We start from the raw sequence: 13,279 nt of genomic DNA on the forward strand, positions 1-13,279 counted from the left end.
GGTCGTTCACAGTCGTTTCACCCCCGATCCGTTATAATCAAAATTCAGTTCATCGGAGTGCTACCCCTAGAACGGAAAATAGAGTGCGGCAGAAAAAGAGCGGCTAACAGCATCTAAAAACGAAACAGAGAAACAAGGTGTCAAAGGCAGCTGGAAGAGAAGGTCAAAGGGTGGACTTGGGAGGAGGGCGGACCGAAGGAGGGGGGGGGGGAGAGCTCAACGGTGCAACGGTGAGCACTAAGCAATATTTTAGCGGGAAGCGCCTCTGTGATGTAACGTAGAGTTAATCCTGTCAACCAGAAACGTTTATTAGCATAATAGGAAAGCCATTTCCTCCAGTCAGTCTATTACCTTGCTATGACTATCTCTGAAAAGCACTCCGTCTTCGGCCGCAAGTGGCCCATCGGGACCAACCGATCGCCGTGTCATCCTCAGCTGAGGATGCGGATAGGAGGGGCGTGTGGTCAGCACACCGCTCTCCCAGTCGTTATGATGGCTTTCTTTGACCGGACCTGCTACTATTCGGTCGAGTAGCTCCTCAGTTGGCACCACGAGGCTGAGTAAACCCCGAAAAATGGCAACAGCACTTGGCAGCCCGGATGGTCACCCATCCAAGTGCCGGCCACGCCCGAAAGCGCTTAACTTCGATGATCTGACGGGAACCGGTGTATCCACAGCGGCAAGGCCGTTGCCTTGACTATCTCTGAGCACTACATTAATTATAGCACGCGACTTGGCGTGGACAGTTGAGTATTTAGAAGAATAATGACTACTCTCTCTGTAATTGGTGAAGTGAATGACTTATGAGACTCGTTAAAAAGACGAGCATTAGCTTTCGGATGAATGGATGCATTATTTCTGTAGGGCAGTTCCTCGTTAGTCAGCGAAAATCTGCACAGTAGGAGCCTCGAAGCCCACAGTCAAAATGAGAGGTTACCATGCATGTGCTGTGAACAGCAGTTACGAAGAACCTGTTGCATATAGGTTCAAGACGGTGAGTACAGACCATACCATGAAGAATGTGCTGGGGCATAAAAGAATTCTGTTTCAGATTTTTCTTTAAACTGCCTTGCGGGTATTCAAATGTCAAGATAACGAACAGAATACAAATAATTTATATGGGAATTTCCCCCTTATGAAAGGCACTATTAATTTATCTTCACTTTACTCACTGAAGTCCCTGTGCTCTCTTCGGTGGTTATGCTACATTTCATTTAGCAAAAAAAAAAAAAAAAAGGTGGCAACGGATCATACACTTCGACTCTCAGTGATTTCTACATAACAGGTATAATATTTGTTGCTACAGTGTTACACGCCTTTGGCGTCGGGCGTCATTGAATCGCAATAACCGGGAGGCGTGTGGCTAGCAAGTGACCTTCAACATCCGCGACGGTTACCAACAGTGTGTAGAACCAGAGTGACCACTGTTTCCAAGTTAAGCAAACGACGCCTGGAGAACATTGCTCCAGTTACCTCCCGAAGGAAAATCCTAGGCTGTACTGGAAAAGTTCCTGAATCGAACAAAGTTTGAACAATGAGAACAAAACTTTTTTAGCTATTCACATTTCGTCTATTTAGGCCAATACACACCTGCCATGAAAGACTGTCTGCTAGCTAATGCCTAAAGATGACATTGCAGCTACGTTAAGAAAGGATAGATTAACATAATGACGTACACAACGACTGGCACAGGTCTTCACGAGAAAAGAAACGAACAATGGCTTTCCATTACCTTTCCATCGTTTCTGGAGATGGAGTGACGTTTTAGTAACTGCTGGTGTCTGCCTTCCAACTGTGTCGATGCTTCGTGCATAGTTCGCACAACTCACTGACCTCACTGGCGGTAGATCAACATTTCCTTAAACTACGCTAAAATATGTGTACGTCTTCTGACAAAATAAACGTGATTGGTGCTGCAAGATTGAGTAGTTACCAAATATGTTTAATAATGGTTCTCGCCTTCAGCTTAGGAACGTCATGAGTTCACACACTCCCGTATTAGATAGATTTACTGTTCAGAACAAGTCGTCTTGTTCTGCGTCAGATATGCACGAACTCTGCTGTTTTTTCTTCCAGTGGAGAGCAGAAATCCGTCTGCAGTAAACTGCTCGTCCACTCCTACGTGGTTGATCGACGTTTATGAAAATTGTTGTGACTGCAAGACGCAGTTCAATGTCCATAAATAGTCTGCCATCAATACATTATGGCAAGTAGATCCTTAGTAAAGCGACAAGTCTCTTTCTCCTTTTGTCGGATATTGTTTATAAATGGTAATGACCAATAATGTGAACAGGTTGAACTGCACGTTGTCTTGCGGAATATGTACACTCTCTGATCAAAATTAATCGGGTGCCTCCCTGTTATGCAGAACTGACCGTTAGGTGTCACGAGAGGCAGACCCAACAGTATAAAAGGAGGAGGGGAAATTAGCATTGTACGTAGGGAAGTACTAACAGCAGAATGGCTCGGACAGGAGAGTTCAGTGACTCTGAACGTGAACTAGTCATTGGATGTAATAAATCCGTTAGCATCATTCGTATCATCCTAAAACTGCCCAAATCGACTGTTGGTTATGTGATTGTGAAGTGGAAACGCGAAGGAACAACTACGTCTATACCAAGATCAGACAGACCTCACGTACTGACGGTTGGGGAATATAGAGCATTGCAGAGGGTGGCAGCAAAAAAATCGCATGGAACCAGCAGAAGAGACCACTTGTGAGTTCCAAAGTGTCCGCCCCCGGTAGCTGACTGGTCAGCGCGACAGACTGTCAATCCTAAGGGCCCGGGTTCGATTCCCGGCTGGGTCCCCTAGACTTAGAACTACTTAAGCCTAACTAACCTAAGGACACCACACACATCCATGCCCGAGGCAGGATTCGAACCTGCGACCGTAGCAGTCGCGTGGTTCCGGACTGAAGCGCCTAGAACCGCTCGGCCACAGTTTTTTGGTCCAGACGCTGTTTGATTTAAGGAAAATTTCAATAGACCCTAGGAGTTTCCTTCACTGGATGATTCAAGCAATTTCCTCTTGGCCTTGCGTGTCCAATGCAGGAACAGTGGTCATTCTGGTTTCTGCTCACTGTCATTAACCAACGCGGATGCTGAAGGTCATGTGCTAGCCAAATGCCTCTCCGGTATTGCGAATCAATGACGCTCCAGCCAGAGTATGATGAAGCAGATAGCGTTCGAGGAAAAGGGGGGGGGGGGGGAAGAGGAGATGTCCTGTGGGACAGGTTTATCAGTCACCCATCAGAAGACTTTATCCGTTTATCTTCAATATCAGTAACAAATTCTTCCATGATGCTTTATTCGTGCTGGCTGCACTGACAGAACCGAACAAATGTTTTGGAACTGCCAGGAAACTACTGTAGCTATAAATCTCTTGAGAAGTAGCAGGTGCATCGTGTTGATGTGTGTTGTTGTGGTCTTCAGTCCCGAGACTGGTTTGATGCAGCTCTCCATGCTACTCTATCCTGTGCAAGCTTTTTCATCTCCCAGTACCTACTGCAACCTACATCCTTCTGAATCTGCTTAGTGTAGTCATCTCTTGGTCTCCCCCTACGATTTTTACCCTCCACGCTGCCCTCCAATACTAAATTGGTGATCCCTTGATGCCTCAGAACATGTCCTACCGACCGATCCCTTCTTCTGGTCAAGTTGTGCCACAAACTTCTCTTCTCCCCAATCCTATTCAGTACTTCCTCATTAGTTATGTGATCTACCCATCTAATCTTCAGCATTCTTCTGTAGCACCACATTTCGAAAGCTTCTATTCTCTTCTTGTCCAAACTATTTACCGTCCACGTTTCACTTCCATACATGGCTACACTCCATACAAATACTTTCAGAAATGACTTCCTGAGACTTAAATTTATACTCGATGTAACAAATTTCTCTTCGTCAGAAACGCTTTCCTTGCCATTGCCAGTCTATATTTTATATCCTCTCTACTTCGACCATCATCAGTTATTTTGCTCCCCAAATAGCAAAACTCCTTTACTACTTTAAGTGTCTCATTTCCTAATCTAATACCCTCAACATCACCCGACTTAATTCGACTACATTCCATTATCCTCGTTTTGCTTTTGTTGATGTTCATCTTATATCCTCCCTTCAAGACACCATCCATTCCGTTCAACAGCTGTTCCAAGTCCTTTGCTGTCTCTGACAGAATTACAATGTCATCGGCGAACCTTAAAGTTTTTATTTCTTCTCCATGGATTTTAATACCTACTACGAATTTTTCTTTTGTTTCCTTTACTGCTTGCTCAATATACAGATTGAATAACATCGGGGATAGGCTACAACCCTGTCTCACGTCTTCTGACGTACAGAAAACTAAATATATCATCCTTCCACAGAAATATGGAAAAACATCTGTCAAAAAACTTGTTATTACATGACTGTTCGGCCAGGAATCTCATTGACTGGAATAGGATTGTCTTCAGTGGAGTTGCGCTTCGAATTGAGCCTCGATGACCAGTGAAGACGCCTCTGGAGACACACAGGACAGCGGTGCGATACTAGCAGTCACTGTCGCTCGCTATACGCCACGACAACCAGGAGTTACGGTCTGGAGTTCCATTTCATTTCATATCAGGACTCCGTTGGTTGTCATCCGCGGAACCCATACAGCACAGCGTAATGTCGACGATATTCTGCACCTCGTCTTGTAGCCCCTTCATGGCAAGCCATTTCAGAAAGGTAATGCCAGCTGATTTACGGTGAGAGTTTCTTTCTACTGCTCCTCTTACTGTTTCCCAAACCCTACCTTGGCCAGCAAGGTAGCCGAATCTCCCCCCAGCTGAAAATGTTCGGAGCGTTATGGGTAGGACACTCCTACTTACTCCGGATGTTGATGATCTAACGCGCCAGTTGGCCAGAACTTTGTACGATATCCCTAAGGATGACGTACAACAACTCTGTAAATCAATTGCAAGCCGAATAACAGCTTGCATAACGACCAGAGGTGACCATCGTGTTACTGACATGCTCAATTTATGAAGCTCTTTCTCGTGAATAAATCATCTGATTTTCCTGAAGTTGTTATCATTTGCTTGTCTGTACAAGAACGTCAGCTCTACATATTTCTCCCATTTACGTAATTCTTTCGTGGTGCATCCTTTTATTGTCTTAGAGGTTATTTCTTGTGGGATTAAATTTTGTACGCGATAAGAATAGACCAAGGATTATTTGTGAATGAACATAGGTTTTCAACTTTTAATTTCTTTTTCGTAGAGAAGTACTCACGAAATACAAGGATTCGGACTCGTGTCCAGATCCTGCACGCAATTTTAAGGTGCCAGAAAGTTTGATAAGCAGTCCGGAGTGGCCGAGCGGTTCTAGGCGCTACAGTCTGGAACCGCGCGACCGCCACGGTCGCAGGTTCGAATCCTGCCTCGGGCATGGATGTGTGTGATGTCCTTAGGTTAGTTAGGTTTAAGTAGTTCTAGGTTCTAGGGGACTGATGACCTCAGATGTTAAGTCCCATAGTGATCAGAGCCAAAGTTTGAAAAATAACCAAGAATCGAAGTAAAAGTATGGTTAGGTCAACGTGAGTTTAAATATACAGGGGTGATTATAATTAAAGCCACAATTTCAAAACGTTGTAGAAGACGTACTACTGCTCACTGGAAACATTACGGAAAGACAAAAAAATAAAACAAAATAAAATAAAGAAATTAAAAAATACAAATTTTACCACTAGATGGCGTTGTAAGCGGCAGAACATGTAAAATAAAAGACTTAGGGTGCACGTGTGTTTTTCAGTTTATGATCTGAGACGCTCGCCGTAACTGTCTAAGGTAGGATCGCGCGCTGCTAAGGTGTTTTTGCAAGAACAGTGACTGCGCGCCTGTAGCTCTGCAGAAGTACCGGACAGCCATTGGCAGGAAAAAGAAATCATTGGTCCGATGTCTGCCAAAGGTCTGGAGAAAATAAGTACGAAATTCGAAAAGACAGGTCTTTTTCAAGTGCAGTGTGGTAGACGCAGGAAAACAATAGGAAATGGAAATGAGCGTTTGGCGTCATTGGCCGGGAGGCCCCTTACGGCACAGCTCCGGCCGCCTTGGTGCAGGTCGTATTACATTCGACGCCACATTTGGCGACCTGCGCACCGGATGGGGATGAAATGATGATGAAGACAACACAACACCCAGTCCCTGAGCGGAGAAATTCCCGACCCAGCCGGGAATCGAACCCGGGCCCTTAGGACGGCAGTCCATCACGCAGACTTTTTTTTTAAATCTCATTTTGTTCGCTCTTGTTCGTTGCATCTGCTCGGGACTGACGTCGTAAGACATCCGTTTAAGTTCGTTGTTGACCGATTAACTCAGTTTTTTTTTTAATTACAGCGGGCAGCTAACACACTGACCGAACACGCTGAGCTACCGTGCCGGCTACCATTCAGCTATCGGGCCGGACAGGAAAACAATTGATCAGACGTCAGTAGAAGATATGGCGACAGTGCTGCAGGACGGGTCTAGCGGTGTAATGCATGCATGCATGCAATTTGATATCTGTGAGTACGGTGCACTCTACGAAACATCCTGCATTTCTATCCACACAAAATTACCCACATTTAGTTCTTTCGTGCTGACCTGTGTACAGACAAAGTCCTTTCCCCGGACGTGTCAATATATAAAATTGAAGAATATGGTCAACGAAAAATCCATTGGTAAAGGTAACTGTGTGGTGCGGTTTCATGGCATGGTTTACGTCGGGCCATGTCTTTTCGAAGAGTTGGGTCCTCCAGGACCTATTACCTGTACCATCACTCGTGAACGCTATGAAATTCTTTTGCGCACCAACGTCATTCCGACCTTTCAACAGCAGGGATCATTTTTATGCACGATGGCGCTCCTCCGCATATTGCACAACCAGCGAAGCAGCTGCCGCATACACATCTCGGAAATTTTGGAATTATCAGTCGTCATTTCAGTACAGCCTGGCCGTCCCAGTCACCTGTGCTTTCTGAACGTGACCCCCGAGGCACTCCGATGTGTTGTAGGAAATGACGTTTCTCGATTTCAACTTGTGACGAAAACCGGACCACAGGATATTGAAAATGTCTTGAGCCAGCCTCAAGGACAATTAAAAATCGATGTCATTGTTAGTTATCGTGCGGTTTTTCTGAATCAGGAAAAGTAAAAACCGATTTTTCCACTACCGATGTTGTACGACCTGGCCGTGATGGATGGGCATACAGAATTAATAGTGCCAGAACTGTTCAATGCGGAACTTGCGAGGTCATGCACATCGCACAGTACCGTTGGTTTATTGTGCAACTCTCACAATAGAGATCGTATTGTGATTATACGTCATTTGCAGTCGAGCCCATTTACGTTGCGACGTTTATATCGACATCTACTGTGAAAAATTTTCGTTAGTTTTTTTGTGTTTCCATAACATTTACCTCTTCTTCGATAATATTCTGTTCAAATTTGACATTGTGAGCAGTGGCTCTTTTCCTACAACGTTTAGAATCTGGAAATTTAATCATAATCACATTATATTAGTGATTCAGAGTGGGCGAAGCGACAGAGTGTGGAGTATTGCCAAAAAACTGTACCAACTGGTCAACCACGAAGTCTGCGACATCGGTTTATTGCTGATAACCCTACACGATTCTGAAATGGGAACTTCAGAGAGTCACTAGGAATCGGGCATATAGAACAAATAACATAAAACAATCCACAGAAGCCCAGCTTCTTTCGGCTTCCTGTTTAAACTCAGAATTGGGTAACACTATCTCGGGAACAGTAAACTGCAATCTGGTTACGTACGTGATTGACATGTGTTTACATGCCTTTGCGTCGCAAAAATCTTGTTGTACTACTGTTCTTTAATGGAACAAGAACCTTTGGTGATGTTCTGTGAATGTATTATATAGCGTTTTGCAACGAAAAAGCTGTAGCACGCCAGCCATGGTACCGTGTTCTTTGAGATCACAGACTAATCAGTCAAAATCATTACGGAACGCAAGCTCAGATTGGACATAGATGGAACTATCCACACATTCGCCTTAAGCGATTTGCAGAAATTATGCGACACACAAATCTGGGCAGCCAGCCGGAGATTTCAACCCGCTCGTCTCGAATGCTAGTTTAGCGCTTTTATCACTGTGCCGCCTCCCTCGGGTTACTGCAGCAATCCGCCCGTTACATCTGTGAGCATTTATTTGTCTAGCGGCGCGTGTTAGTGGTCTTACGGCCATCGGACCGTACGCGGGCTATATTGCGCTCTCTCTCTCTCTCTCTCTCTCTCTCTCTCTCTCTCACACACACACACACACACACACACACAGCTATAAACACGCGTTACTGCCGTTGTGAATGGGGCCACTGTGGGCTTTGTCGTTGGACACAGAACACAGCTGGCTTACTGGAGCATCATTTTCGAATCTTTCGACTCAGCAGTACACCTACTCTTAATATCGAAAATAAATCGTAAGGGGTATCAAGCGAAATTTAAGAATGGGTCAAATGGTTCAAATGGCTCTGAGCACTATGGGACTCAACTGCTGTGGTCATAAGTCCCCTAGAACTTAGAACTACTTAAACCTAACTAACCTAAGGACATCACACACATCCATGCCCGAGGCAGGATTCGAACCTGCGAACGTAGCGGTCGTGCGGTTCCAGACTGTAGCGCCTTTAACCGCTCGGCCACTCCGGCCGGCTAATTTAAGAATGGATTGAAGATTTCTTGCCTGGGACAATTTAGTATGTTATCTTGGATTCGACGACAGATGCAGAAGAAACTTCAGGTGTGACCTAGAGAAGTGTATTGGGACTGATACGGTTCATGTTGCATATTAATGATCTAGCAGACATACTTTCTGCTGATGATGCAGTTATCCGTAATGAAGTACTGTTTGAAAAAAAAATTGCACAAACATTCAGTCAGATCTTAATATTTCAATGTGATGCAAATATTAGTAACTTACTTTACTGTGCCCATAAAAAAAAATGAAAAATACCTAGTATCCTATGACAAAGACGTCAGTGAGTCACAGCTGGAACTCATACAAATATCTTTGTGTACCATTTTGTAGGGATATTAAATGTAACGATCACGTAGGCTCAGTCGAACGTAAAGAAGGTGGTAGACTTCGGTGAGAAACTAGGAAAATTCTATCGGTCTACGAAGGACATTGATTACAAAACACTCGCTCGACTCGTCCTAGTACGCTGCTCAAGTGTGAGAGGCCCGTGTCAGATAGGACCAAGAATGGATATAGAACTTTTACGAAGAAGGGCAGCATGAAGTGTCCAGTTTGAATCGCCTTATGGGAGTGCACCAAGCAGATTCTGAACGACCTAAACTGGCAGCTGCTTGAAGATAGGCGCCGAAACTACGCCGTGAACACCTACTTACAAAGTTTCAAGACTGAGTGTCAAGTGAGGAACCACAGCATATACTGCAACACACTACGTCTGTTGCTGTAGGGACCGTGAAGAAAATATTAGATTAATTACAGCGTGCAAAAAGGCGTTTAAATAATCAGTCTTTCCACACTCCATATGTGACTGGAACGTGAGACGCCCTAATAAGAGGTTGTTGTTGTTGTTGTTGTTGTCTTCAGTCCAGAGACTGGTTTGCTGCAGCTCTCCATGCTACTCTATTCTGTGCAAGCTCCATCTCCCAGTACCTACTGCAACCTACATCCTTCTGAATCTGCTTAGTGTATTCATCTCTTGGTCTCCCTCCATGATTTTTATCCTCCACGCTGCCCTCCAATACTAAATTCGTGATCCCTTGATGCCTCAGAACATGTCCTACCAACCGGTCCTTCTTCTAGTCAAGTTGTGCCACAAATTTCTCTTCTCTCCAATTCTATTCAATACCTCCTCATTAGTTATGTGATCTACCCATCTAATCTTCTACATTCTTCTGTAGCACCACATTTCGAAAACTTCTATTCTCTTCTTGTCTAAATTATTTATCGTCCATGTATCACTTCCATACATGGCTACACTCCATACAAATACTTTCAGGAACGATTTCATGACACTTAAATCTATACTCGATGTTAACAAATTTCTCTTCTTCAGAAACGCTTTCCTTGCCACTGCCAGTCTACATTTTATATCCTCTCTACTTCGACCATCACCAGTTACTTTGCTCCCCAAATAGCAAAACTCATCTACTACTTCAAGTATCTCATTTCCTAATCTAATTCCCTCAGCATCGCCCGACTTATTTCAACTACATTCCATTATCCTCGTATTGCTTTTGTTGATGTTCGTATTATATCCTCCTTTCAAGACACTGTCCATTCCGTTCGACTGCTCTTCCAAGTCCTTTGCTATCTCTGACAGAATTACAATGTCATCGGAGAACCTCAAAGTTTTTATTTCTTCTCCATGGATTTTAATACCTACTCCGAATTTTTCTTATGTTTCCTTTACTGCTTGCTCAATATACAGATTGAATAATATCGTGGATAGGCTACAACCCTGTCTCACTCCCTACCCCACCACTGTTTCCCTTTCATGCCCCTCGACTCTTACAACTGCCATCTGGTTTCTGTACAAATTGTAAATAGCCTTTCCCTCCCTGTGTTTTCCCCTGCCATTTGAAAGAGAGTATTCCAATCAACGTTGTCAAAGGCTTTCTCGAAGTCTACAAATGCTAGAAACGTAGGTTTGCCTTTCCTTAATCTATCTTCTAAGTTAATTCGTAGGCTCAGTATTGCCTCACGTGTTCCAATATTTCTACGGAATCCAAATTGATCTTCCACGAGGTCAGCTTCTACCACTTTTTCCATTCATTTGTAAAGAATTCGCGTTAGTATCTTGCAGCTCTGACTTATTAAACTGATAGTTCGGTAATTTTCACACACTTGTCAACACCTGCTTTCTTTGGGATTGGTATATATATATATATATATGGAAATAATCTCTTCCATCCAGTTCACAGTGGTTTGCTGACTATAAACGTAGATATTTCTCATAAAAATATCACGCTAACACCAGGCAGTATCGATGTGAGAGCCAGGCTAAGTACTAGCACAGCAGAAGCACGTGTAGCCACTTACGGCGTCACGCCTGCTGCTCCCGGCTGTTACGCCACACCAACGTTATCGCGTCACGCTTCACAACACAGATGGCGTATTTCTGCGACTTTTAGTACCCAACTTCAGGCAGAGAGACTGACATGTTACATACAACATATTTCAATCAGTGAAGTCTCCAAGTTAGTCTCCTTTGAGCAGGCAACTCCTATTTCCTTCGTAGATTTAGCCCGTTTATGGGGCGCCACAACTGCTGAGGTGACCGGAAAAAGTAATTTTTTCTCTGCTTTAGTTAGTATCTTCACTTTTGTGGCGATAAGGAGGGAACGAATGGTGAAGACCGTAAATAAAATGCAGTTATGTATTTATGCCTCGCCATAAGGTATTTGGGAAATACAGAATCGAACCAGAACTCCATCAACAAAATTTCGGAACTTGTTCACGGTTATTTTCTGAATGTTTTGGCATCAACTGGCTCGTTAGAGAGCAACTGAATTTCGTTTGACGTCCTACCCTATTCACCATATCTGTATTTTGTTTAAAATATCATCCCAATAGTACATATGTCTACGGTATTCGCTGTATATCTTGTATGGAAACCAAACTGTTCCATTCGCTCACTCGCGGTACTTGCTCTTGACAACCATAACGCGGCCATCACCAAGCGCGCATTCTGCATTGCTCGGATCTGTCTCTGGTTTGTTTACGTGGTAGTGTTGGTTGTACCTTAACAGTGAGACACAGCAGTATGGATTATTAAAGCCGGCCGGAGTTGCCGTGCGGTTCTAGACGCTACAGTCTGGAGCCGAGCGACCGCTCCGGTCGCAGGTTCGAATCCTGCCTCGGGTATGGATGTGTGTGATGTCCTTAGGTTGGTTAGGTTTAATTAGTTCTAAGTTCTAGGCGACTGATGACCTCAGAAGTTAAGTCGCATAGTGCTCAGAGCCATTTGATAATTAAAGTGACGATGAGTTGTTCGATATGACCCTCGTATATGAATTCACTCAATGCAATGGAAGAGCGACACAATGACGCTATGCTGAGCTGTTTCCGTGGCGACGGCAGCCACGTCATAGTACTTTTGCATCTGAAGTCTGTTGCATTACTATATTTACTGTTGTACGTTTTGGTGACACTATATTGCAGGCTCTATCACAGTTTCGAAGGTATTTCCGCGGAATGGAAGGGAATTGGTGTAATAAACCGAACAAATATAATTAAATTATTACTCTGTATAGAGCCAACGGACACCACGGGTCGCTTGCAGAAAAATACTCGGAAAATAACCGTGAACCACCTTCCAAATTTTGTCGGTGTAGTTCAGATTCAACTCGAAGATGTTCAATAGGCCAAGCCACCCTTCGTAAAATTAGTTATGCCTGGTTTATCCGAACATTCTGTTTAATCAGCGAAAGTGGGACGAAAGAAAATTATCATAAGGCCTAACATCCAGTTTTTGCCTCGCGGTAGATGAACATAAATTAGGTTCTTCGCTGAATCAGCAATGGAGAGCCTACTGTCTTAATAGTCTGCGCTAAACGATTTGCGTATTAGTCATTTGCTATGCAACTCAAAGGTTTGCTGAGTATGTACGCCACGTATGTATACAGTGTACACATTTGTCAAAAAAATTACGACATCATTCAAGATATCCTATATTAACAGGAAGAAAGCACGTGTATCTGAATGCTTGGAATATAATCTCTCAGTTATACTTGGAGAAAAAAAGTAACTGTTCCGTTCGCCCAGATACTTCGACTAGACAACCAAACAGAAACTGCAGCATTCCTGAAGTTTTGTAAATCCAAGTATCGTCGGTTTTGTTGCTTGTTCAGTAGTCGTAAAGGCGGAACAATGGTGCAGATTTAATAGAAACTGTGACATGCCAAGCCGTTGGTGGGATTCAAGTTACAGAGCACGAGATAACAAATTCCACTGGAGTTTACTTAATGATGATATCACTAAGGTGCACTCTCTTTCAGAAAAGGAGAGTTATTTCATGAAAACTACATAAGGAAAAAAGTCGAAACCAGAAACTATTTACTTCTTTTTCTGTGCCAGTCGGAAAACATGCCAATAACCCCAGATATTTAATGGACGTGCTTGCTTCGAATGATTGCCGAACAATCGTGTAATCATACAATAATCAATCTTTACATTTATTTATGCGCAGTGTTTTACATTTTTATATGCTGAGGACAAGTGCCAATTCTGCACAAATCATAGACTTGCTTAAGGTCTTCCTCAACTTCAAGACAAT

General features: G+C 43.6%; 1 protein-coding gene and 1 pseudogene across 2 annotated transcripts in view; both read right to left on the reverse strand.

Annotated features, from left to right (window-relative positions):
• Positions 1–13,279, reverse strand: part of LOC126184746 (excitatory amino acid transporter 1) — a 738,875-nt gene that overhangs the window by 226,404 nt on the left and 499,192 nt on the right. The gene's annotated exons all lie outside the window — the stretch shown is intronic.
• On the reverse strand, positions 576–693 carry LOC126185886 (5S ribosomal RNA; annotated as a pseudogene).

This window comes from Schistocerca cancellata, chromosome 4 (assembly GCF_023864275.1).
Source record: "Schistocerca cancellata isolate TAMUIC-IGC-003103 chromosome 4, iqSchCanc2.1, whole genome shotgun sequence".
Classification (NCBI taxonomy): domain Eukaryota; kingdom Metazoa; phylum Arthropoda; class Insecta; order Orthoptera; family Acrididae; genus Schistocerca; species Schistocerca cancellata.